The sequence below is a fragment of the Atractosteus spatula genome, unplaced genomic scaffold (genome assembly GCF_055471065.1).
Source record: "Atractosteus spatula isolate fAtrSpa1 unplaced genomic scaffold, fAtrSpa1.hap1 Scaffold_124, whole genome shotgun sequence".
Taxonomy (NCBI): domain Eukaryota; kingdom Metazoa; phylum Chordata; class Actinopteri; order Semionotiformes; family Lepisosteidae; genus Atractosteus; species Atractosteus spatula.
The window spans coordinates 7,501-30,950 of NW_028296680.1; the positions used below are offsets into that span (position 1 = coordinate 7,501).

General features: G+C 61.9%; 22 non-coding genes and 1 pseudogene across 22 annotated transcripts; all 23 read right to left on the reverse strand.

Moving 5' to 3' along the window:
- Positions 1 to 456: 456 nt before the first annotated feature.
- On the reverse strand, positions 457 to 647 carry LOC148809607 (U2 spliceosomal RNA). The gene has a single exon (XR_016087308.1). It is a non-coding gene; the product is annotated as a U2 spliceosomal RNA (small nuclear RNA).
- Positions 648 to 1,430: 783 nt separating this feature from the next.
- On the reverse strand, positions 1,431 to 1,621 carry LOC148809608 (U2 spliceosomal RNA). The gene has a single exon (XR_016087311.1). It is a non-coding gene; the product is annotated as a U2 spliceosomal RNA (small nuclear RNA).
- Positions 1,622 to 2,408: 787 nt separating this feature from the next.
- Positions 2,409 to 2,599, reverse strand: LOC148809609 (U2 spliceosomal RNA). The gene has a single exon (XR_016087312.1). It is a non-coding gene; the product is annotated as a U2 spliceosomal RNA (small nuclear RNA).
- Positions 2,600 to 3,384: 785 nt separating this feature from the next.
- Positions 3,385 to 3,575, reverse strand: LOC148809610 (U2 spliceosomal RNA). The gene has a single exon (XR_016087313.1). It is a non-coding gene; the product is annotated as a U2 spliceosomal RNA (small nuclear RNA).
- Positions 3,576 to 4,362: 787 nt separating this feature from the next.
- LOC148809611 (U2 spliceosomal RNA) lies at positions 4,363 to 4,553 on the reverse strand. The gene has a single exon (XR_016087314.1). It is a non-coding gene; the product is annotated as a U2 spliceosomal RNA (small nuclear RNA).
- A 785-nt stretch (positions 4,554 to 5,338) lies between these two features.
- LOC148809612 (U2 spliceosomal RNA) lies at positions 5,339 to 5,529 on the reverse strand. The gene has a single exon (XR_016087315.1). It is a non-coding gene; the product is annotated as a U2 spliceosomal RNA (small nuclear RNA).
- A 784-nt stretch (positions 5,530 to 6,313) lies between these two features.
- LOC148809613 (U2 spliceosomal RNA) lies at positions 6,314 to 6,504 on the reverse strand. Its single transcript, XR_016087316.1, has one exon. It is a non-coding gene; the product is annotated as a U2 spliceosomal RNA (small nuclear RNA).
- A 786-nt stretch (positions 6,505 to 7,290) lies between these two features.
- Positions 7,291 to 7,481, reverse strand: LOC148809614 (U2 spliceosomal RNA). Its single transcript, XR_016087317.1, has one exon. It is a non-coding gene; the product is annotated as a U2 spliceosomal RNA (small nuclear RNA).
- A 787-nt stretch (positions 7,482 to 8,268) lies between these two features.
- LOC148809615 (U2 spliceosomal RNA) lies at positions 8,269 to 8,459 on the reverse strand. Its single transcript, XR_016087319.1, has one exon. It is a non-coding gene; the product is annotated as a U2 spliceosomal RNA (small nuclear RNA).
- A 786-nt stretch (positions 8,460 to 9,245) lies between these two features.
- On the reverse strand, positions 9,246 to 9,436 carry LOC148809616 (U2 spliceosomal RNA). The gene has a single exon (XR_016087320.1). It is a non-coding gene; the product is annotated as a U2 spliceosomal RNA (small nuclear RNA).
- A 785-nt stretch (positions 9,437 to 10,221) lies between these two features.
- Positions 10,222 to 10,409, reverse strand: LOC148809617 (U2 spliceosomal RNA). The gene has a single exon (XR_016087303.1). It is a non-coding gene; the product is annotated as a U2 spliceosomal RNA (small nuclear RNA).
- A 787-nt stretch (positions 10,410 to 11,196) lies between these two features.
- LOC148809618 (U2 spliceosomal RNA) lies at positions 11,197 to 11,386 on the reverse strand. Its single transcript, XR_016087301.1, has one exon. It is a non-coding gene; the product is annotated as a U2 spliceosomal RNA (small nuclear RNA).
- A 788-nt stretch (positions 11,387 to 12,174) lies between these two features.
- On the reverse strand, positions 12,175 to 12,364 carry LOC148809619 (U2 spliceosomal RNA). Its single transcript, XR_016087304.1, has one exon. It is a non-coding gene; the product is annotated as a U2 spliceosomal RNA (small nuclear RNA).
- Positions 12,365 to 13,152: 788 nt separating this feature from the next.
- LOC148809620 (U2 spliceosomal RNA) lies at positions 13,153 to 13,343 on the reverse strand. The gene has a single exon (XR_016087321.1). It is a non-coding gene; the product is annotated as a U2 spliceosomal RNA (small nuclear RNA).
- A 787-nt stretch (positions 13,344 to 14,130) lies between these two features.
- On the reverse strand, positions 14,131 to 14,321 carry LOC148809621 (U2 spliceosomal RNA). The gene has a single exon (XR_016087322.1). It is a non-coding gene; the product is annotated as a U2 spliceosomal RNA (small nuclear RNA).
- A 789-nt stretch (positions 14,322 to 15,110) lies between these two features.
- LOC148809622 (U2 spliceosomal RNA) lies at positions 15,111 to 15,301 on the reverse strand. The gene has a single exon (XR_016087323.1). It is a non-coding gene; the product is annotated as a U2 spliceosomal RNA (small nuclear RNA).
- Positions 15,302 to 16,086: 785 nt separating this feature from the next.
- LOC148809623 (U2 spliceosomal RNA) lies at positions 16,087 to 16,277 on the reverse strand. Its single transcript, XR_016087324.1, has one exon. It is a non-coding gene; the product is annotated as a U2 spliceosomal RNA (small nuclear RNA).
- Positions 16,278 to 17,062: 785 nt separating this feature from the next.
- LOC148809624 (U2 spliceosomal RNA) lies at positions 17,063 to 17,253 on the reverse strand. Its single transcript, XR_016087325.1, has one exon. It is a non-coding gene; the product is annotated as a U2 spliceosomal RNA (small nuclear RNA).
- Positions 17,254 to 18,036: 783 nt separating this feature from the next.
- LOC148809625 (U2 spliceosomal RNA) lies at positions 18,037 to 18,227 on the reverse strand. The gene has a single exon (XR_016087326.1). It is a non-coding gene; the product is annotated as a U2 spliceosomal RNA (small nuclear RNA).
- Positions 18,228 to 19,010: 783 nt separating this feature from the next.
- Positions 19,011 to 19,201, reverse strand: LOC148809626 (U2 spliceosomal RNA). The gene has a single exon (XR_016087327.1). It is a non-coding gene; the product is annotated as a U2 spliceosomal RNA (small nuclear RNA).
- A 787-nt stretch (positions 19,202 to 19,988) lies between these two features.
- Positions 19,989 to 20,229, reverse strand: LOC148809627 (U2 spliceosomal RNA; annotated as a pseudogene).
- A 791-nt stretch (positions 20,230 to 21,020) lies between these two features.
- LOC148809628 (U2 spliceosomal RNA) lies at positions 21,021 to 21,211 on the reverse strand. The gene has a single exon (XR_016087328.1). It is a non-coding gene; the product is annotated as a U2 spliceosomal RNA (small nuclear RNA).
- Positions 21,212 to 22,004: 793 nt separating this feature from the next.
- On the reverse strand, positions 22,005 to 22,196 carry LOC148809629 (U2 spliceosomal RNA). Its single transcript, XR_016087305.1, has one exon. It is a non-coding gene; the product is annotated as a U2 spliceosomal RNA (small nuclear RNA).
- Between the last annotated feature and the right edge of the window lie 1,254 nt (positions 22,197 to 23,450).

Genomic DNA, 23,450 nt, shown 5'->3' on the forward strand with positions numbered 1-23,450 from the left:
AGGGGCAGCGCTCTCTCGGGAGGGACGGGGACACACACACACCTGCCTGCCTGCCGAAAAAAAGAAAGAAAAGGTGTATATACTAAGTTTTTTGGAGGGAAAACGGCCGGCTGTCGAAAGGGGCCCGCCTGCAAGGACGGGGACACACACACACACACACACACACACACACACACACACACACACACACACACAAGCCACGCCTGCCTCCCTGGAAAAAGGAGGAAAAAACTAAGTTTTTTGGAGGGAAAACGCACGGGAGCCGAAAAGGGGGCCGGCCTGCTTGCCGAGAGAGTCGAGGCGCGGGAAAGTGCACGGAGGGAGCACGGGAACGGGGAGGGGGAGAGAGAGAGACACAGAGACACACAGATGGACGAGAGACGAGACCGGAGAGGAAGGAGCTCCGGTCCACCTCGCTTGCTTGCTAGCTACGTCTGTCTTTTCACCGCTGAGAGAAGGTAGTGCACCGTTCCCGGAGGCGCTGCAATACCGGGCCGATGCGTGGAGAGGACGGAGCAAGCTCCTGATCCAGCTCCCTGTTCCAAAAATCCGTTTAATATGTGGTCCCCCGATGGGGGACGTATCAGATATTAAACTGATAAGAACAGATACTACACTTGATCTTAGCCAAAAGGCCGAGAAGCGATGCCCGACGCCGGCCTTGGGCGGGCGCGCGGGCGTCCGGCTGGCGCGCAGCGGCGCAGGCCGACGCCTCTGGAGCCCGGTCCGCACGCGGCTGCCGGCCGCCCGGACTCCGCTCTCCCCCTCTCTTGCCTGCCTGCTTGCTCGCCTGCCTGCCCGCCAGTCCCGGGCGGGGGCCCTGCTCTTTGATCTCCTGTCAACGGCCCGACAACGACCGCAGCCGCGGGGGGCGCCAGCCGGCCGGCCTCCTTAGCTTAGGCCCCTCCCACCAGCAGCAGCCGTGCCGAGTGAGCTGCAAGCGAAAGCGGACCGTCGGCACCTGCGGGCAGAGGCAAGGGGCAGCGCTCTCTCGGGAGGGACGGGGACACACACACACCTGCCTGCCTGCCGAAAAAAAGAAAGAAAAGGTGTATATACTAAGTTTTTTGGAGGGAAAACGGCCGGCTGTCGAAAGGGGCCCGCCTGCAAGGACGGGGACACACACACACACACACACACACACACACACACACACACACACACACACAAGCCACGCCTGCCTCCCTGGAAAAAGGAGGAAAAAACTAAGTTTTTTGGAGGGAAAACGCACGGGAGCCGAAAAGGGGGCCGGCCTGCTTGCCGAGAGAGTCGAGGCGCGGGAAAGTGCACGGAGGGAGCACGGGAACGGGGAGGGGGAGAGAGAGAGACACAGAGACACACAGATGGACGAGAGACGAGACCGGAGAGGAAGGAGCTCCGGTCCACCTCGCTTGCTTGCTAGCTACGTCTGTCTTTTCACCGCTGAGAGAAGGTAGTGCACCGTTCCCGGAGGCGCTGCAATACCGGGCCGATGCGTGGAGAGGACGGAGCAAGCTCCTGATCCAGCTCCCTGTTCCAAAAATCCGTTTAATATGTGGTCCCCCGATGGGGGACGTATCAGATATTAAACTGATAAGAACAGATACTACACTTGATCTTAGCCAAAAGGCCGAGAAGCGATGCCCGACGCCGGCCTTGGGCGGGCGCGCGGGCGTCCGGCTGGCGCGCAGCGGCGCAGGCCGACGCCTCTGGAGCCCGGTCCGCACGCGGCTGCCGGCCGCCCGGACTCCGCTCTCCCCCTCTCTTGCCTGCCTGCTTGCTCGCCTGCCTGCCCGCCAGTCCCGGGCGGGGGCCCTGCTCTTTGATCTCCTGTCAACGGCCCGACAACGACCGCAGCCGCGGGGGGCGCCAGCCGGCCGGCCTCCTTAGCTTAGGCCCCTCCCACCAGCAGCAGCCGTGCCGAGTGAGCTGCAAGCGAAAGCGGACCGTCGGCACCTGCGGGCAGAGGCAAGGGGCAGCGCTCTCTCGGGAGGGACGGGGACACACACACACCTGCCTGCCTGCCGAAAAAAAGAAAGAAAAGGTGTATATACTAAGTTTTTTGGAGGGAAAACGGCCGGCTGTCGAAAGGGGCCCGCCTGCAAGGACGGGGACACACACACACACACACACACACACACACACACACACACACACACACACACACAAGCCACGCCTGCCTCCCTGGAAAAAGGAGGAAAAAACTAAGTTTTTTGGAGGGAAAACGCACGGGAGCCGAAAAGGGGGCCGGCCTGCTTGCCGAGAGAGTCGAGGCGCGGGAAAGTGCACGGAGGGAGCACGGGAACGGGGAGGGGGAGAGAGAGAGACACAGAGACACACAGATGGACGAGAGACGAGACCGGAGAGGAAGGAGCTCCGGTCCACCTCGCTTGCTTGCTAGCTACGTCTGTCTTTTCACCGCTGAGAGAAGGTAGTGCACCGTTCCCGGAGGCGCTGCAATACCGGGCCGATGCGTGGAGAGGACGGAGCAAGCTCCTGATCCAGCTCCCTGTTCCAAAAATCCGTTTAATATGTGGTCCCCCGATGGGGGACGTATCAGATATTAAACTGATAAGAACAGATACTACACTTGATCTTAGCCAAAAGGCCGAGAAGCGATGCCCGACGCCGGCCTTGGGCGGGCGCGCGGGCGTCCGGCTGGCGCGCAGCGGCGCAGGCCGACGCCTCTGGAGCCCGGTCCGCACGCGGCTGCCGGCCGCCCGGACTCCGCTCTCCCCCTCTCTTGCCTGCCTGCTTGCTCGCCTGCCTGCCCGCCAGTCCCGGGCGGGGGCCCTGCTCTTTGATCTCCTGTCAACGGCCCGACAACGACCGCAGCCGCGGGGGGCGCCAGCCGGCCGGCCTCCTTAGCTTAGGCCCCTCCCACCAGCAGCAGCCGTGCCGAGTGAGCTGCAAGCGAAAGCGGACCGTCGGCACCTGCGGGCAGAGGCAAGGGGCAGCGCTCTCTCGGGAGGGACGGGGACACACACACACCTGCCTGCCTGCCGAAAAAAAGAAAGAAAAGGTGTATATACTAAGTTTTTTGGAGGGAAAACGGCCGGCTGTCGAAAGGGGCCCGCCTGCAAGGACGGGGACACACACACACACACACACACACACACACACACACACACACACACACACACAAGCCACGCCTGCCTCCCTGGAAAAAGGAGGAAAAAACTAAGTTTTTTGGAGGGAAAACGCACGGGAGCCGAAAAGGGGGCCGGCCTGCTTGCCGAGAGAGTCGAGGCGCGGGAAAGTGCACGGAGGGAGCACGGGAACGGGGAGGGGGAGAGAGAGAGACACAGAGACACACAGATGGACGAGAGACGAGACCGGAGAGGAAGGAGCTCCGGTCCACCTCGCTTGCTTGCTAGCTACGTCTGTCTTTTCACCGCTGAGAGAAGGTAGTGCACCGTTCCCGGAGGCGCTGCAATACCGGGCCGATGCGTGGAGAGGACGGAGCAAGCTCCTGATCCAGCTCCCTGTTCCAAAAATCCGTTTAATATGTGGTCCCCCGATGGGGGACGTATCAGATATTAAACTGATAAGAACAGATACTACACTTGATCTTAGCCAAAAGGCCGAGAAGCGATGCCCGACGCCGGCCTTGGGCGGGCGCGCGGGCGTCCGGCTGGCGCGCAGCGGCGCAGGCCGACGCCTCTGGAGCCCGGTCCGCACGCGGCTGCCGGCCGCCCGGACTCCGCTCTCCCCCTCTCTTGCCTGCCTGCTTGCTCGCCTGCCTGCCCGCCAGTCCCGGGCGGGGGCCCTGCTCTTTGATCTCCTGTCAACGGCCCGACAACGACCGCAGCCGCGGGGGGCGCCAGCCGGCCGGCCTCCTTAGCTTAGGCCCCTCCCACCAGCAGCAGCCGTGCCGAGTGAGCTGCAAGCGAAAGCGGACCGTCGGCACCTGCGGGCAGAGGCAAGGGGCAGCGCTCTCTCGGGAGGGACGGGGACACACACACACCTGCCTGCCTGCCGAAAAAAAGAAAGAAAAGGTGTATATACTAAGTTTTTTGGAGGGAAAACGGCCGGCTGTCGAAAGGGGCCCGCCTGCAAGGACGGGGACACACACACACACACACACACACACACACACACACACACACACACACACACACAAGCCACGCCTGCCTCCCTGGAAAAAGGAGGAAAAAACTAAGTTTTTTGGAGGGAAAACGCACGGGAGCCGAAAAGGGGGCCGGCCTGCTTGCCGAGAGAGTCGAGGCGCGGGAAAGTGCACGGAGGGAGCACGGGAACGGGGAGGGGGAGAGAGAGAGACACAGAGACACACAGATGGACGAGAGACGAGACCGGAGAGGAAGGAGCTCCGGTCCACCTCGCTTGCTTGCTAGCTACGTCTGTCTTTTCACCGCTGAGAGAAGGTAGTGCACCGTTCCCGGAGGCGCTGCAATACCGGGCCGATGCGTGGAGAGGACGGAGCAAGCTCCTGATCCAGCTCCCTGTTCCAAAAATCCGTTTAATATGTGGTCCCCCGATGGGGGACGTATCAGATATTAAACTGATAAGAACAGATACTACACTTGATCTTAGCCAAAAGGCCGAGAAGCGATGCCCGACGCCGGCCTTGGGCGGGCGCGCGGGCGTCCGGCTGGCGCGCAGCGGCGCAGGCCGACGCCTCTGGAGCCCGGTCCGCACGCGGCTGCCGGCCGCCCGGACTCCGCTCTCCCCCTCTCTTGCCTGCCTGCTTGCTCGCCTGCCTGCCCGCCAGTCCCGGGCGGGGGCCCTGCTCTTTGATCTCCTGTCAACGGCCCGACAACGACCGCAGCCGCGGGGGGCGCCAGCCGGCCGGCCTCCTTAGCTTAGGCCCCTCCCACCAGCAGCAGCCGTGCCGAGTGAGCTGCAAGCGAAAGCGGACCGTCGGCACCTGCGGGCAGAGGCAAGGGGCAGCGCTCTCTCGGGAGGGACGGGGACACACACACACCTGCCTGCCTGCCGAAAAAAAGAAAGAAAAGGTGTATATACTAAGTTTTTTGGAGGGAAAACGGCCGGCTGTCGAAAGGGGCCCGCCTGCAAGGACGGGGACACACACACACACACACACACACACACACACACACACACACACACACACACAAGCCACGCCTGCCTCCCTGGAAAAAGGAGGAAAAAACTAAGTTTTTTGGAGGGAAAACGCACGGGAGCCGAAAAGGGGGCCGGCCTGCTTGCCGAGAGAGTCGAGGCGCGGGAAAGTGCACGGAGGGAGCACGGGAACGGGGAGGGGGAGAGAGAGAGACACAGAGACACACAGATGGACGAGAGACGAGACCGGAGAGGAAGGAGCTCCGGTCCACCTCGCTTGCTTGCTAGCTACGTCTGTCTTTTCACCGCTGAGAGAAGGTAGTGCACCGTTCCCGGAGGCGCTGCAATACCGGGCCGATGCGTGGAGAGGACGGAGCAAGCTCCTGATCCAGCTCCCTGTTCCAAAAATCCGTTTAATATGTGGTCCCCCGATGGGGGACGTATCAGATATTAAACTGATAAGAACAGATACTACACTTGATCTTAGCCAAAAGGCCGAGAAGCGATGCCCGACGCCGGCCTTGGGCGGGCGCGCGGGCGTCCGGCTGGCGCGCAGCGGCGCAGGCCGACGCCTCTGGAGCCCGGTCCGCACGCGGCTGCCGGCCGCCCGGACTCCGCTCTCCCCCTCTCTTGCCTGCCTGCTTGCTCGCCTGCCTGCCCGCCAGTCCCGGGCGGGGGCCCTGCTCTTTGATCTCCTGTCAACGGCCCGACAACGACCGCAGCCGCGGGGGGCGCCAGCCGGCCGGCCTCCTTAGCTTAGGCCCCTCCCACCAGCAGCAGCCGTGCCGAGTGAGCTGCAAGCGAAAGCGGACCGTCGGCACCTGCGGGCAGAGGCAAGGGGCAGCGCTCTCTCGGGAGGGACGGGGACACACACACACCTGCCTGCCTGCCGAAAAAAAGAAAGAAAAGGTGTATATACTAAGTTTTTTGGAGGGAAAACGGCCGGCTGTCGAAAGGGGCCCGCCTGCAAGGACGGGGACACACACACACACACACACACACACACACACACACACACACACACACACACAGCCACGCCTGCCTCCCTGGAAAAAGGAGGAAAAAACTAAGTTTTTTGGAGGGAAAACGCACGGGAGCCGAAAAGGGGGCCGGCCTGCTTGCCGAGAGAGTCGAGGCGCGGGAAAGTGCACGGAGGGAGCACGGGAACGGGGAGGGGGAGAGAGAGAGACACAGAGACACACAGATGGACGAGAGACGAGACCGGAGAGGAAGGAGCTCCGGTCCACCTCGCTTGCTTGCTAGCTACGTCTGTCTTTTCACCGCTGAGAGAAGGTAGTGCACCGTTCCCGGAGGCGCTGCAATACCGGGCCGATGCGTGGAGAGGACGGAGCAAGCTCCTGATCCAGCTCCCTGTTCCAAAAATCCGTTTAATATGTGGTCCCCCGATGGGGGACGTATCAGATATTAAACTGATAAGAACAGATACTACACTTGATCTTAGCCAAAAGGCCGAGAAGCGATGCCCGACGCCGGCCTTGGGCGGGCGCGCGGGCGTCCGGCTGGCGCGCAGCGGCGCAGGCCGACGCCTCTGGAGCCCGGTCCGCACGCGGCTTGCCGGCCGCCCGGACTCCGCTCTCCCCCTCTCTTGCCTGCCTGCTTGCTCGCCTGCCTGCCCGCCAGTCCCGGGCGGGGGCCCTGCTCTTTGATCTCCTGTCAACGGCCCGACAACGACCGCAGCCGCGGGGGGCGCCAGCCGGCCGGCCTCCTTAGCTTAGGCCCCTCCCACCAGCAGCAGCCGTGCCGAGTGAGCTGCAAGCGAAAGCGGACCGTCGGCACCTGCGGGCAGAGGCAAGGGGCAGCGCTCTCTCGGGAGGGACGGGGACACACACACACCTGCCTGCCTGCCGAAAAAAAGAAAGAAAAGGTGTATATACTAAGTTTTTTGGAGGGAAAACGGCCGGCTGTCGAAAGGGGCCCGCCTGCAAGGACGGGGACACACACACACACACACACACACACACACACACACACACACACACACACACAAGCCACGCCTGCCTCCCTGGAAAAAGGAGGAAAAAACTAAGTTTTTTGGAGGGAAAACGCACGGGAGCCGAAAAGGGGGCCGGCCTGCTTGCCGAGAGAGTCGAGGCGCGGGAAAGTGCACGGAGGGAGCACGGGAACGGGGAGGGGGAGAGAGAGAGACACAGAGACACACAGATGGACGAGAGACGAGACCGGAGAGGAAGGAGCTCCGGTCCACCTCGCTTGCTTGCTAGCTACGTCTGTCTTTTCACCGCTGAGAGAAGGTAGTGCACCGTTCCCGGAGGCGCTGCAATACCGGGCCGATGCGTGGAGAGGACGGAGCAAGCTCCTGATCCAGCTCCCTGTTCCAAAAATCCGTTTAATATGTGGTCCCCCGATGGGGGACGTATCAGATATTAAACTGATAAGAACAGATACTACACTTGATCTTAGCCAAAAGGCCGAGAAGCGATGCCCGACGCCGGCCTTGGGCGGGCGCGCGGGCGTCCGGCTGGCGCGCAGCGGCGCAGGCCGACGCCTCTGGAGCCCGGTCCGCACGCGGCTGCCGGCCGCCCGGACTCCGCTCTCCCCCTCTCTTGCCTGCCTGCTTGCTCGCCTGCCTGCCCGCCAGTCCCGGGCGGGGGCCCTGCTCTTTGATCTCCTGTCAACGGCCCGACAACGACCGCAGCCGCGGGGGGCGCCAGCCGGCCGGCCTCCTTAGCTTAGGCCCCTCCCACCAGCAGCAGCCGTGCCGAGTGAGCTGCAAGCGAAAGCGGACCGTCGGCACCTGCGGGCAGAGGCAAGGGGCAGCGCTCTCTCGGGAGGGACGGGGACACACACACACCTGCCTGCCTGCCGAAAAAAAGAAAGAAAAGGTGTATATACTAAGTTTTTTGGAGGGAAAACGGCCGGCTGTCGAAAGGGGCCCGCCTGCAAGGACGGGGACACACACACACACACACACACACACACACACACACACACACACACACACACACAAGCCACGCCTGCCTCCCTGGAAAAAGGAGGAAAAAACTAAGTTTTTTGGAGGGAAAACGCACGGGAGCCGAAAAGGGGGCCGGCCTGCTTGCCGAGAGAGTCGAGGCGCGGGAAAGTGCACGGAGGGAGCACGGGAACGGGGAGGGGGAGAGAGAGAGACACAGAGACACACAGATGGACGAGAGACGAGACCGGAGAGGAAGGAGCTCCGGTCCACCTCGCTTGCTTGCTAGCTACGTCTGTCTTTTCACCGCTGAGAGAAGGTAGTGCACCGTTCCCGGAGGCGCTGCAATACCGGGCCGATGCGTGGAGAGGACGGAGCAAGCTCCTGATCCAGCTCCCTGTTCCAAAAATCCGTTTAATATGTGGTCCCCCGATGGGGGACGTATCAGATATTAAACTGATAAGAACAGATACTACACTTGATCTTAGCCAAAAGGCCGAGAAGCGATGCCCGACGCCGGCCTTGGGCGGGCGCGCGGGCGTCCGGCTGGCGCGCAGCGGCGCAGGCCGACGCCTCTGGAGCCCGGTCCGCACGCGGCTGCCGGCCGCCCGGACTCCGCTCTCCCCCTCTCTTGCCTGCCTGCTTGCTCGCCTGCCTGCCCGCCAGTCCCGGGCGGGGGCCCTGCTCTTTGATCTCCTGTCAACGGCCCGACAACGACCGCAGCCGCGGGGGGCGCCAGCCGGCCGGCCTCCTTAGCTTAGGCCCCTCCCACCAGCAGCAGCCGTGCCGAGTGAGCTGCAAGCGAAAGCGGACCGTCGGCACCTGCGGGCAGAGGCAAGGGGCAGCGCTCTCTCGGGAGGGACGGGGACACACACACACCTGCCTGCCTGCCGAAAAAAAGAAAGAAAAGGTGTATATACTAAGTTTTTTGGAGGGAAAACGGCCGGCTGTCGAAAGGGGCCCGCCTGCAAGGACGGGGACACACACACACACACACACACACACACACACACACACACACACACACACACAAGCCACGCCTGCCTCCCTGGAAAAAGGAGGAAAAAACTAAGTTTTTTGGAGGGAAAACGCACGGGAGCCGAAAAGGGGGCCGGCCTGCTTGCCGAGAGAGTCGAGGCGCGGGAAAGTGCACGGAGGGAGCACGGGAACGGGGAGGGGGAGAGAGAGAGACACAGAGACACACAGATGGACAGAGAGACGAGACCGGAGAGGAAGGAGCTCCGGTCCACCTCGCTTGCTTGCTAGCTACGTCTGTCTTTTCACCGCTGAGAGAAGGTAGTGCACCGTTCCCGGAGGCGCTGCAATACCGGGCCGATGCGTGGAGAGGACGGAGCAAGCTCCTGATCCAGCTCCCTGTTCCAAAAATCCGTTTAATATGTGGTCCCCCGATGGGGGACGTATCAGATATTAAACTGATAAGAACAGATACTACACTTGATCTTAGCCAAAAGGCCGAGAAGCGATGCCCGACGCCGGCCTTGGGCGGGCGCGCGGGCGTCCGGCTGGCGCGCAGCGGCGCAGGCCGACGCCTCTGGAGCCCGGTCCGCACGCGGCTGCCGGCCGCCCGGACTCCGCTCTCCCCCTCTCTTGCCTGCCTGCTTGCTCGCCTGCCTGCCCGCCAGTCCCGGGCGGGGGCCCTGCTCTTTGATCTCCTGTCAACGGCCCGACAACGACCGCAGCCGCGGGGGGCGCCAGCCGGCCGGCCTCCTTAGCTTAGGCCCCTCCCACCAGCAGCAGCCGTGCCGAGTGAGCTGCAAGCGAAAGCGGACCGTCGGCACCTGCGGGCAGAGGCAAGGGGCAGCGCTCTCTCGGGAGGGACGGGGACACACACACACCTGCCTGCCTGCCGAAAAAAAGAAAGAAAAGGTGTATATACTAAGTTTTTTGGAGGGAAAACGGCCGGCTGTCGAAAGGGGCCCGCCTGCAAGGACGGGGACACACACACACACACACACACACACACACACACACACACACACACACACACAAGCCACGCCTGCCTCCCTGGAAAAAGGAGGAAAAAACTAAGTTTTTTGGAGGGAAAACGCACGGGAGCCGAAAAGGGGGCCGGCCTGCTTGCCGAGAGAGTCGAGGCGCGGGAAAGTGCACGGAGGGAGCACGGGAACGGGGAGGGGGAGAGAGAGAGACACAGAGACACACAGATGGACGAGAGACGAGACCGGAGAGGAAGGAGCTCCGGTCCACCTCGCTTGCTTGCTAGCTACGTCTGTCTTTTCACCGCTGAGAGAAGGTAGTGCACCGTTCCCGGAGGCGCTGCAATACCGGGCCGATGCGTGGAGAGGACGGAGCAAGCTCCTGATCCAGCTCCCTGTTCCAAAAATCCGTTTAATGTGGTCCCCCGATGGGGGACGTATCAGATATTAACTGATAAGAACAGATACTACACTTGATCTTAGCCAAAAGGCCGAGAAGCGATGCCCGACGCCGGCCTTGGGCGGGCGCGCGGGCGTCCGGCTGGCGCGCAGCGGCGCAGGCGACGCCTCTGGAGCCCGGTCCGCACGCGGCTGCCGGCCGCCCGGACTCCGCTCTCCCCCTCTCTTGCCTGCCTGCTTGCTCGCCTGCCTGCCCGCCAGTCCCCGGGCGGGGGCCCTGCTCTTTGATCTCCTGTCAACGGCCCGACAACGACCGCAGCCGCGGGGGGCGCCAGCCGGCCGGCCTCCTTAGCTTAGGCCCCTCCCACCAGCAGCAGCCGTGCCGAGTGAGCTGCAAGCGAAAGCGGACCGTCGGCACCTGCGGGCAGAGGCAAGGGGCAGCGCTCTCTCGGGAGGGACGGGGACACACACACACCTGCCTGCCTGCCGAAAAAAAGAAAGAAAGGTGTATATACTAAGTTTTTGGAGGGAAAACCGGCCGGCTGTCGAAAGGGGCCCGCCTGCAAGGACGGGACACACACACACACACACACACACACACACACACACACACACACACACACACACACACAAGCCACGCCTGCCTCCCTGGAAAAAGGAGAAAAAACTAAGTTTTTGGAGGGAAAACGCACGGGAGCCGAAAAGGGGGCCGGCCTGCTTGCCGAGAGAGTCGAGGCGCGGGAAAGTGCACGGAGGGAGCACGGGAACGGGGAGGGGGAGAGAGAGAGACACAGAGACACACAGATGGACGAGAGACGAGACCGGAGAGGAAGGAGCTCCGGTCCACCTCGCTTGCTGCTAGCTAACGTCTGTCTTTTCACCGCTGAGAGAAGGTAGTGCACCGTTCCCGGAGGCGCTGCAATACCGGCCGATGCGTGGAGAGGACGGAGCAAGCTCCTGATCCAGCTCCCTGTTCCAAAAATCCGTTTAATATGTGGTCCCCCGATGGGGGACGTATCAGATATTAAACTGATAAGAACAGATACTACACTTGATCTTAGCCAAAAGGCCGAGAAGCGATGCCCGACGCCGGCCTTGGGCGGGCGCGCGGGCGTCCGGCTGGCGCGCAGCGGCGCAGGCCAGCGCCTCTGGAGCCCGGTCCGCACGCGGCTGCCGGCCGCCCGGACTCCGCTCTCCTCTCTTGCCTGCCTGCTTGCTCGCCTGCCTGCCCGCCAGTCCCGGGCGGGGCCCTGCTCTTTGATCTCCTGTCAACGGCCCGACAAACGACCGCAGCCGCGGGGGGCGCCAGCCGGCCGGCCTCCTTAGCTTAGGCCCCTCCCACCTGCAGCAGCCGTGCCGAGTGAGCTGCAAGCGAAAGCGGACCGTCGGCACCTGCGGGCAGAGGGCAAGGGGCAGCGCTCTCTCGGGAGGGACGGGGACACACACACACCTGCTGCCTGCCGAAAAAAAGAAAGAAAAGGTGTATATACTAAGTTTTTTGGAGGGAAAACGGCCGGCTGTCGAAAGGGGCCCGCCTGCAAGGACGGGGACACACACACACACACACACACACACACACACACACACACACACACACACACACACACAAGCCACGCCTGCCTCCCTGGAAAAAGGAGGAAAAAACTAAGTTTTTTGGAGGGAAAACGCACGGGAGCCGAAAAGGGGGCCGGCCTGCTTGCCGAGAGAGTCAGAGGCGCGGGAAAGTGCACGGAGGGAGCACGGGAACGGGGAGGGGGAGAGAGAGAGACACAGAGACACACAGATGGACGAGAGACGAGACCGGAGAGGAAGGAGCTCCGGTCCACTCGCTTGCTTGCTAGCTACGTCTGTCTTTTCACCGCTGAGAGAAGGTAGTGCACCGTTCCCGGAGGCGCTGCAATACCGGGCCGATGCGTGGAGAGGACGGAGCAAGCCCTGATCCAGCTCCCTGTTCCAAAAATCCGTTTATATGTGGTCCCCCGATGGGGGACGTATCAGATATTAAAACTGATAAGAACAGATACTACACTTGATCTTAGCCAAAAGGCCGAGAAGCGATGCCCGACGCCGGCCTTGGGCGGGCGCGCGGGCGTCCGGCTGGCGCGCAGCGGCGCAGGCCGACGCCTCTGGAGCCCAGGTCCGCACGCGGCTGCCGGCCGCCCGGACTCCGCTCTCCCCTCTCTTGCCTGCCTGCTTGCTCGCCTGCCTGCCCGCCAGTCCCGGGCGGGGGCCCTGCTCTTTGATCTCCTGTCAACGGCCCGACAACGACCGCAGCCGCGGGGGGCCGCCAGCCGGCCGGCCTCCTTAGCTTAGGCCCCTCCCACCAGCAGCAGCCGTGCCGAGTGAGCTGCAAGCGAAAGCGGACCGTCGGCACCTGCGGGCAGAGGCAAGGGGCAGCGCTCTCTCGGGAGGGACGGGGACACACACACACCTGCCTGCCTGCCGAAAAAAAGAAAGAAAAGGTGTATATACTAAGTTTTTTGGAGGGAAAACGGCCGGCTGTCGAAAGGGGCCCGCCTGCAAGGACGGGGACACACACACACACACACACACACACACACACACACACACACACACACACACACAAGCCACGCCTGCCTCCCTGGAAAAAGGAGGAAAAAACTAAGTTTTTTGGAGGGAAAACGCACGGGAGCCGAAAAGGGGGCCGGCCTGCTTGCCGAGAGAGTCGAGGCGCGGGAAAGTGCACGGAGGGAGCACGGGAACGGGGAGGGGGAGAGAGAGAGACACAGAGACACACAGATGGACGAGAGACGAGACCGGAGAGGAAGGAGCTCCGGTCCACCTCGCTTGCTTGCTAGCTACGTCTGTCTTTTCACCGCTGAGAGAAGGTAGTGCACCGTTCCCGGAGGCGCTGCAATACCGGGCCGATGCGTGGAGAGGACGGAGCAAGCTCCTGATCCAGCTCCCTGTTCCAAAAATCCGTTTAATATGTGGTCCCCCGATGGGGGACGTATCAGATATTAAACTGATAAGAACAGATACTACACTTGATCTTAGCCAAAAGGCCGAGAAGCGATGCCCGACGCCGGCCTTGGGCGGGCGCGCGGGCGTCCGGCTGGCGCGCAGCGGCGCAGGCCGACGCCTCTGGAGCCCGGTCCGCACGCGGCTGCCGGCCGCCCGGACTCCGCTCTCCCCCTCTCTTGCCTGCCTGCTTGCTCGCCTGCCTGCCCGCCAGTCCCGGGCGGGGGCCCTGCTCTTTGATCTCCTGTCAACGGCCCGACAACGACCGCAGCCGCGGGGGGCGCCAGCCGGCCGGCCTCCTTAGCTTAGGCCCCTCCCACCAGCAGCAGCCGTGCCGAGTGAGCTGCAAGCGAAAGCGGACCGTCGGCACCTGCGGGCAGAGGCAAGGGGCAGCGCTCTCTCGGGAGGGACGGGGACACACACACACCTGCCTGCCTGCCGAAAAAAAGAAAGAAAAGGTGTATATACTAAGTTTTTTGGAGGGAAAACGGCCGGCTGTCGAAAGGGGCCCGCCTGCAAGGACGGGGACACACACACACACACACACACACACACACACACACACACACACACACACACACAAGCCACGCCTGCCTCCCTGGAAAAAGGAGGAAAAAACTAAGTTTTTTGGAGGGAAAACGCACGGGAGCCGAAAAGGGGGCCGGCCTGCTTGCCGAGAGAGTCGAGGCGCGGGAAAGTGCACGGAGGGAGCACGGGAACGGGGAGGGGGAGAGAGAGAGACACAGAGACACACAGATGGACGAGAGACGAGACCGGAGAGGAAGGAGCTCCGGTCCACCTCGCTTGCTTGCTAGCTACGTCTGTCTTTTCACCGCTGAGAGAAGGTAGTGCACCGTTCCCGGAGGCGCTGCAATACCGGGCCGATGCGTGGAGAGGACGGAGCAAGCTCCTGATCCAGCTCCCTGTTCCAAAAATCCGTTTAATATGTGGTCCCCCGATGGGGGACGTATCAGATATTAAACTGATAAGAACAGATACTACACTTGATCTTAGCCAAAAGGCCGAGAAGCGATGCCCGACGCCGGCCTTGGGCGGGCGCGCGGGCGTCCGGCTGGCGCGCAGCGGCGCAGGCCGACGCCTCTGGAGCCCGGTCCGCACGCGGCTGCCGGCCGCCCGGACTCCGCTCTCCCCCTCTCTTGCCTGCCTGCTTGCTCGCCTGCCTGCCCGCCAGTCCCGGGCGGGGGCCCTGCTCTTTGATCTCCTGTCAACGGCCCGACAACGACCGCAGCCGCGGGGGGCGCCAGCCGGCCGGCCTCCTTAGCTTAGGCCCCTCCCACCAGCAGCAGCCGGGCCGAGTGAGCTGCAAGCGAAAGCGGACCGTCGGCACCTGCGGGCAGAGGCAAGGGGCAGCGCTCTCTCGGGAGGGACGGGGACACACACACACCTGCCTGCCTGCCGAAAAAAAGAAAGAAAAGGTGTATATACTAAGTTTTTTGGAGGGAAAACGGCCGGCTGTCGAAAGGGGCCCGCCTGCAAGGACGGGGACACACACACACACACACACACACACACACACACACACACACACACACACACACACAAGCCACGCCTGCCTCCCTGGAAAAAGGAGGAAAAAACTAAGTTTTTTGGAGGGAAAACGCACGGGAGCCGAAAAGGGGGCCGGCCTGCTTGCCGAGAGAGTCGAGGCGCGGGAAAGTGCACGGAGGGAGCACGGGAACGGGGAGGGGGAGAGAGAGAGACACAGAGACACACAGATGGACGAGAGACGAGACCGGAGAGGAAGGAGCTCCGGTCCACCTCGCTTGCTTGCTAGCTACGTCTGTCTTTTCACCGCTGAGAGAAGGTAGTGCACCGTTCCCGGAGGCGCTGCAATACCGGGCCGATGCGTGGAGAGGACGGAGCAAGCTCCTGATCCAGCTCCCTGTTCCAAAAATCCGTTTAATATGTGGTCCCCCGATGGGGGACGTATCAGATATTAAACTGATAAGAACAGATACTACACTTGATCTTAGCCAAAAGGCCGAGAAGCGATGCCCGACGCCGGCCTTGGGCGGGCGCGCGGGCGTCCGGCTGGCGCGCAGCGGCGCAGGCCGACGCCTCTGGAGCCCGGTCCGCACGCGGCTGCCGGCCGCCCGGACTCCGCTCTCCCCCTCTCTTGCCTGCCTGCTTGCTCGCCTGCCTGCCCGCCAGTCCCGGGCGGGGGCCCTGCTCTTTGATCTCCTGTCAACGGCCCGACAACGACCGCAGCCGCGGGGGGCGCCAGCCGGCCGGCCTCCTTAGCTTAGGCCCCTCCCACCAGCAGCAGCCGTGCCGAGTGAGCTGCAAGCGAAAGCGGACCGTCGGCACCTGCGGGCAGAGGCAAGGGGCAGCGCTCTCTCGGGAGGGACGGGGACACACACACACCTGCCTGCCTGCCGAAAAAAAGAAAGAAAAGGTGTATATACTAAGTTTTTTGGAGGGAAAACGGCCGGCTGTCGAAAGGGGCCCGCCTGCAAGGACGGGGACACACACACACACACACACACACACACACACACACACACACACACACACACAAGCCACGCCTGCCTCCCTGGAAAAAGGAGGAAAAAACTAAGTTTTTTGGAGGGAAAACGCACGGGAGCCGAAAAGGGGGCCGGCCTGCTTGCCGAGAGAGTCGAGGCGCGGGAAAGTGCACGGAGGGAGCACGGGAACGGGGAGGGGGAGAGAGAGAGACACAGAGACACACAGATGGACGAGAGACGAGACCGGAGAGGAAGGAGCTCCGGTCCACCTCGCTTGCTTGCTAGCTACGTCTGTCTTTTCACCGCTGAGAGAAGGTAGTGCACCGTTCCCGGAGGCGCTGCAATACCGGGCCGATGCGTGGAGAGGACGGAGCAAGCTCCTGATCCAGCTCCCTGTTCCAAAAATCCGTTTAATATGTGGTCCCCCGATGGGGGACGTATCAGATATTAAACTGATAAGAACAGATACTACACTTGATCTTAGCCAAAAGGCCGAGAAGCGATGCCCGACGCCGGCCTTGGGCGGGCGCGCGGGCGTCCGGCTGGCGCGCAGCGGCGCAGGCCGACGCCTCTGGAGCCCGGTCCGCACGCGGCTGCCGGCCGCCCGGACTCCGCTCTCCCCCTCTCTTGCCTGCCTGCTTGCTCGCCTGCCTGCCCGCCAGTCCCGGGCGGGGGCCCTGCTCTTTGATCTCCTGTCAACGGCCCGACAACGACCGCAGCCGCGGGGGGCGCCAGCCGGCCGGCCTCCTTAGCTTAGGCCCCTCCCACCAGCAGCAGCCGTGCCGAGTGAGCTGCAAGCGAAAGCGGACCGTCGGCACCTGCGGGCAGAGGCAAGGGGCAGCGCTCTCTCGGGAGGGACGGGGACACACACACACCTGCCTGCCTGCCGAAAAAAAGAAAGAAAAGGTGTATATACTAAGTTTTTTGGAGGGAAAACGGCCGGCTGTCGAAAGGGGCCCGCCTGCAAGGACGGGGACACACACACACACACACACACACACACACACACACACACACACACACACACAAGCCACGCCTGCCTCCCTGGAAAAAGGAGGAAAAAACTAAGTTTTTTGGAGGGAAAACGCACGGGAGCCGAAAAGGGGGCCGGCCTGCTTGCCGAGAGAGTCGAGGCGCGGGAAAGTGCACGGAGGGAGCACGGGAACGGGGAGGGGGAGAGAGAGAGACACAGAGACACACAGATGGACGAGAGACGAGACCGGAGAGGAAGGAGCTCCGGTCCACCTCGCTTGCTTGCTAGCTACGTCTGTCTTTTCACCGCTGAGAGAAGGTAGTGCACCGTTCCCGGAGGCGCTGCAATACCGGGCCGATGCGTGGAGAGGACGGAGCAAGCTCCTGATCCAGCTCCCTGTTCCAAAAATCCGTTTAATATGTGGTCCCCCGATGGGGGACGTATCAGATATTAAACTGATAAGAACAGATACTACACTTGATCTTAGCCAAAAGGCCGAGAAGCGATGCCCGACGCCGGCCTTGGGCGGGCGCGCGGGCGTCCGGCTGGCGCGCAGCGGCGCAGGCCGACGCCTCTGGAGCCCGGTCCGCACGCGGCTGCCGGCCGCCCGGACTCCGCTCTCCCCCTCTCTTGCCTGCCTGCTTGCTCGCCTGCCTGCCCGCCAGTCCCGGGCGGGGGCCCTGCTCTTTGATCTCCTGTCAACGGCCCGACAACGACCGCAGCCGCGGGGGGCGCCAGCCGGCCGGCCTCCTTAGCTTAGGCCCCTCCCACCAGCAGCAGCCGTGCCGAGTGAGCTGCAAGCGAAAGCGGACCGTCGGCACCTGCGGGCAGAGGCAAGGGGCAGCGCTCTCTCGGGAGGGACGGGGACACACACACACCTGCCTGCCTGCCGAAAAAAAGAAAGAAAAGGTGTATATACTAAGTTTTTTGGAGGGAAAACGGCCGGCTGTCGAAAGGGGCCCGCCTGCAAGGACGGGGACACACACACACACACACACACACACACACACACACACACACACACACACAAGCCACGCCTGCCTCCCTGGAAAAAGGAGGAAAAAACTAAGTTTTTTGGAGGGAAAACGCACGGGAGCCGAAAAGGGGGCCGGCCTGCTTGCCGAGAGAGTCGAGGCGCGGGAAAGTGCACGGAGGGAGCACGGGAACGGGGAGGGGGAGAGAGAGAGACACAGAGACACACAGATGGACGAGAGACGAGACCGGAGAGGAAGGAGCTCCGGTCCACCTCGCTTGCTTGCTAGCTACGTCTGTCTTTTCACCGCTGAGAGAAGGTAGTGCACCGTTCCCGGAGGCGCTGCAATACCGGGCCGATGCGTGGAGAGGACGGAGCAAGCTCCTGATCCAGCTCCCTGTTCCAAAAATCCGTTTAATATGTGGTCCCCCGATGGGGGACGTATCAGATATTAAACTGATAAGAACAGATACTACACTTGATCTTAGCCAAAAGGCCGAGAAGCGATGCCCGACGCCGGCCTTGGGCGGGCGCGCGGGCGTCCGGCTGGCGCGCAGCGGCGCAGGCCGACGCCTCTGGAGCCCGGTCCGCACGCGGCTGCCGGCCGCCCGGACTCCGCTCTCCCCCTCTCTTGCCTGCCTGCTTGCTCGCCTGCCTGCCCGCCAGTCCCGGGCGGGGGCCCTGCTCTTTGATCTCCTGTCAACGGCCCGACAACGACCGCAGCCGCGGGGGGCGCCAGCCGGCCGGCCTCCTTAGCTTAGGCCCCTCCCACCAGCAGCAGCCGTGCCGAGTGAGCTGCAAGCGAAAGCGGACCGTCGGCACCTGCGGGCAGAGGCAAGGGGCAGCGCTCTCTCGGGAGGGACGGGGACACACACACACCTGCCTGCCTGCCGAAAAAAAGAAAGAAAAGGTGTATATACTAAGTTTTTTGGAGGGAAAACGGCCGGCTGTCGAAAGGGGCCCGCCTGCAAGGACGGGGACACACACACACACACACACACACACACACACACACACACACACACACACAAGCCACGCCTGCCTCCCTGGAAAAAGGAGGAAAAAACTAAGTTTTTTGGAGGGAAAACGCACGGGAGCCGAAAAGGGGGCCGGCCTGCTTGCCGAGAGAGTCGAGGCGCGGGAAAGTGCACGGAGGGAGCACGGGAACGGGGAGGGGGAGAGAGAGAGACACAGAGACACACAGATGGACGAGAGACGAGACCGGAGAGGAAGGAGCTCCGGTCCACCTCGCTTGCTTGCTAGCTACGTCTGTCTTTTCACCGCTGAGAGAAGGTAGTGCACCGTTCCCGGAGGCGCTGCAATACCGGGCCGATGCGTGGAGAGGACGGAGCAAGCTCCTGATCCAGCTCCCTGTTCCAAAAATCCGTTTAATATGTGGTCCCCCGATGGGGGACGTATCAGATATTAAACTGATAAGAACAGATACTACACTTGATCTTAGCCAAAAGGCCGAGAAGCGATGCCCGACGCCGGCCTTGGGCGGGCGCGCGGGCGTCCGGCTGGCGCGCAGCGGCGCAGGCCGACGCCTCTGGAGCCCGGTCCGCACGCGGCTGCCGGCCGCCCGGACTCCGCTCTCCCCCTCTCTTGCCTGCCTGCTTGCTCGCCTGCCTGCCCGCCAGTCCCGGGCGGGGGCCCTGCTCTTTGATCTCCTGTCAACGGCCCGACAACGACCGCAGCCGCGGGGGGCGCCAGCCGGCCGGCCTCCTTAGCTTAGGCCCCTCCCACCAGCAGCAGCCGTGCCGAGTGAGCTGCAAGCGAAAGCGGACCGTCGGCACCTGCGGGCAGAGGCAAGGGGCAGCGCTCTCTCGGGAGGGACGGGGACACACACACACCTGCCTGCCTGCCGAAAAAAAGAAAGAAAAGGTGTATATACTAAGTTTTTTGGAGGGAAAACGGCCGGCTGTCGAAAGGGGCCCGCCTGCAAGGACGGGGACACACACACACACACACACACACACACACACACACACACACACACACACACACAAGCCACGCCTGCCTCCCTGGAAAAAGGAGGAAAAAACTAAGTTTTTTGGAGGGAAAACGCACGGGAGCCGAAAAGGGGGCCGGCCTGCTTGCCGAGAGAGTCGAGGCGCGGGAAAGTGCACGGAGGGAGCACGGGAACGGGGAGGGGGAGAGAGAGAGACACAGAGACACACAGATGGACGAGAGACGAGACCGGAGAGGAAGGAGCTCCGGTCCACCTCGCTTGCTTGCTAGCTACGTCTGTCTTTTCACCGCTGAGAGAAGGTAGTGCACCGTTCCCGGAGGCGCTGCAATACCGGGCCGATGCGTGGAGAGGACGGAGCAAGCTCCTGATCCAGCTCCCTGTTCCAAAAATCCGTTTAATATGTGGTCCCCCGATGGGGGACGTATCAGATATTAAACTGATAAGAACAGATACTACACTTGATCTTAGCCAGTATCAGATATTAAACTGATAAGAACAGATACTACACTTGATCTTAGCCAAAAGGCCGAGAAGCGATGCCCGACGCCGGCCTTGGGCGGGCGCGCGGGCGTCCGGCTGGCGCGCAGCGGCGCAGGCCGACGCCTCTGGAGCCCGGTCCGCACGCGGCTGCCGGCCGCCCGGACTCCGCTCTCCCCCTCTCTTGCCTGCCTGCTTGCTCGCCTGCCTGCCCGCCAGTCCCGGGCGGGGGCCCTGCTCTTTGATCTCCTGTCAACGGCCCGACAACGACCGCAGCCGCGGGGGGCGCCAGCCGGCCGGCCTCCTTAGCTTAGGCCCCTCCCACCAGCAGCAGCCGTGCCGAGTGAGCTGCAAGCGAAAGCGGACCGTCGGCACCTGCGGGCAGAGGCAAGGGGCAGCGCTCTCTCGGGAGGGACGGGGACACACACACACCTGCCTGCCTGCCGAAAAAAAGAAAGAAAAGGTGTATATACTAAGTTTTTTGGAGGGAAAACGGCCGGCTGTCGAAAGGGGCCCGCCTGCAAGGACGGGGACACACACACACACACACACACACACACACACACACACACACACACACACACACACACAAGCCACGCCTGCCTCCCTGGAAAAAGGAGGAAAAAACTAAGTTTTTTGGAGGGAAAACGCACGGGAGCCGAAAAGGGGGCCGGCCTGCTTGCCGAGAGAGTCGAGGCGCGGGAAAGTGCACGGAGGGAGCACGGGAACGGGGAGGGGGAGAGAGAGAGACACAGAGACACACAGATGGACGAGAGACGAGACCGGAGAGGAAGGAGCTCCGGTCCACCTCGCTTGCTTGCTAGCTACGTCTGTCTTTTCACCGCTGAGAGAAGGTAGTGCACCGTTCCCGGAGGCGCTGCAATACCGGGCCGATGCGTGGAGAGGACGGAGCAAGCTCCTGATCCAGCTCCCTGTTCCAAAAATCCGTTTAATATGTGGTCCCCCGATGGGGGACGTATCAGATATTAAACTGATAAGAACAGATACTACACTTGATCTTAGCCAAAAGGCCGAGAAGCGATGCCCGACGCCGGCCTTGGGCGGGCGCGCGGGCGTCCGGCTGGCGCGCAGCGGCGCAGGCCGACGCCTCTGGAGCCCGGTCCGCACGCGGCTGCCGGCCGCCCGGACTCCGCTCTCCCCCTCTCTTGCCTGCCTGCTTGCTCGCCTGCCTGCCCGCCAGTCCCGGGCGGGGGCCCTGCTCTTTGATCTCCTGTCAACGGCCCGACAACGACCGCAGCCGCGGGGGGCGCCAGCCGGCCGGCCTCCTTAGCTTAGGCCCCTCCCACCAGCAGCAGCCGTGCCGAGTGAGCTGCAAGCGAAAGCGGACCGTCGGCACCTGCGGGCAGAGGCAAGGGGCAGCGCTCTCTCGGGAGGGACGGGGACACACACACACCTGCCTGCCTGCCGAAAAAAAGAAAGAAAAGGTGTATATACTAAGTTTTTTGGAGGGAAAACGGCCGGCTGTCGAAAGGGGCCCGCCTGCAAGGACGGGGACACACACACACACACACACACACACACACACACACACACACACACACACACACACACACAAGCCACGCCTGCCTCCCTGGAAAAAGGAGGAAAAAACTAAGTTTTTTGGAGGGAAAACGCACGGGAGCCGAAAAGGGGGCCGGCCTGCTTGCCGAGAGAGTCGAGGCGCGGGAAAGTGCACGGAGGGAGCACGGGAACGGGGAGGGGGAGAGAGAGAGACACAGAGACACACAGATGGACGAGAGACGAGACCGGAGAGGAAGGAGCTCCGGTCCACCTCGCTTGCTTGCTAGCTACGTCTGTCTTTTCACCGCTGAGAGAAGGTAGTGCACCGTTCCCGGAGGCGCTGCAATACCGGGCCGATGCGTGGAGAGGACGGAGCAAGCTCCTGATCCAGCTCCCTGTTCCAAAAATCCGTTTAATATGTGGTCCCCCGATGGGGGACGTATCAGATATTAAACTGATAAGAACAGATTTTTTTTTTTTTTTTTATTACAAAAATACAAAATACAACAAACCAAAATCATTATCATCTGGAAACAATAGAACCCCAAACTACATAAAACTTACATAAACCGTTCATTAACATAATCCCGCCCCTTATGCAAAACCAGCCCCTCCCCAAATTCCCTATTGCTCCCATATTCTTAGAAATACAAATTACAGACACACAAGTCCCCTAAAGAACACAAACTGTACACCAGAATCACCCCAATGAAAACAACCCCTTCCAACGTTCTTTTGCCGCGGCGAAACCCCATCTCCGGATGTCCCACTGGATACGTCTGGCGACGTCGTGCCGCGCCTTCCAGGCAATGTTGTCTGCTGAGTCTCCCCTTCCGTGGCTGATCAACTCCTTCCGGGAGGCCCAAAGATAAAACTTAACAAGACTGATCACCAGCCACACTAGGAAAGCACGATTCCACTTGCGGGGCCCCGGGACACCTTTGAGAACTGTGTGGCTGGACAGCACCAAATCACCCATTACTCGTGAACACAAATCTCCACACAAACCCCACACCCTTTGTGCAAACACACACCCCCAGAACACATGCAGGACTGTTTCAGGCTCTAGACAATCCGGGCGAGGACACCTGTTGTGTCTGGAGAGACCATGGTTGTGGAGGGTCTCTCTAACGGGCAGGCGGTTCCAGAGGGCGAGCCAGTTTAGATCCCTGAGTCTGTTATCTAGGCCCGCGGGTTGGATTTGCCGCCAAGCCCTCTCTGAGACCCCAACCACCGCTGGGGTCGTCCTTGCCACCACTGCTTTGTACAAGGCCCTGTGGTCTAGTAAGGCCTGCCCTTCTCTGGCTTCAGGATGCCTTCTCAGCCACTTCCTAGCGTGCCCGTAGTGCGGGGGCAGTTGCTCAGCGCTGGGTGTCCTATTAGACCAGACCACAAGGTGCCTCACAGTGGCAGCCAGCCATAACCTTATAAAATAGACACACAGGTGGTCGGGGTCCTCGTGGAGGGTCTTGCACAGACCCGCCACGAACAGGGTGTCTAACTTAGCCGGCAAATCTGGGACGGTTCTCCCCCCTTCCTCAATTGGTCTGCACATCTCCACCCGGGCGATATACTCATATCCTCCGCCCCAAATGAAGCGGAAGACGGCTCTCACCAGGTCTCTTCTAAGGCAGACAGGCAGCGGAAACACCCTGGCCAGATATAGTAAAGTTGGCAGGACATCCACTTTCAAAACCAACACCTTACCAGAGTAGGACAGTGATCTGTCCTGCCACATACCCAATTTTTGGTTCACTTTCC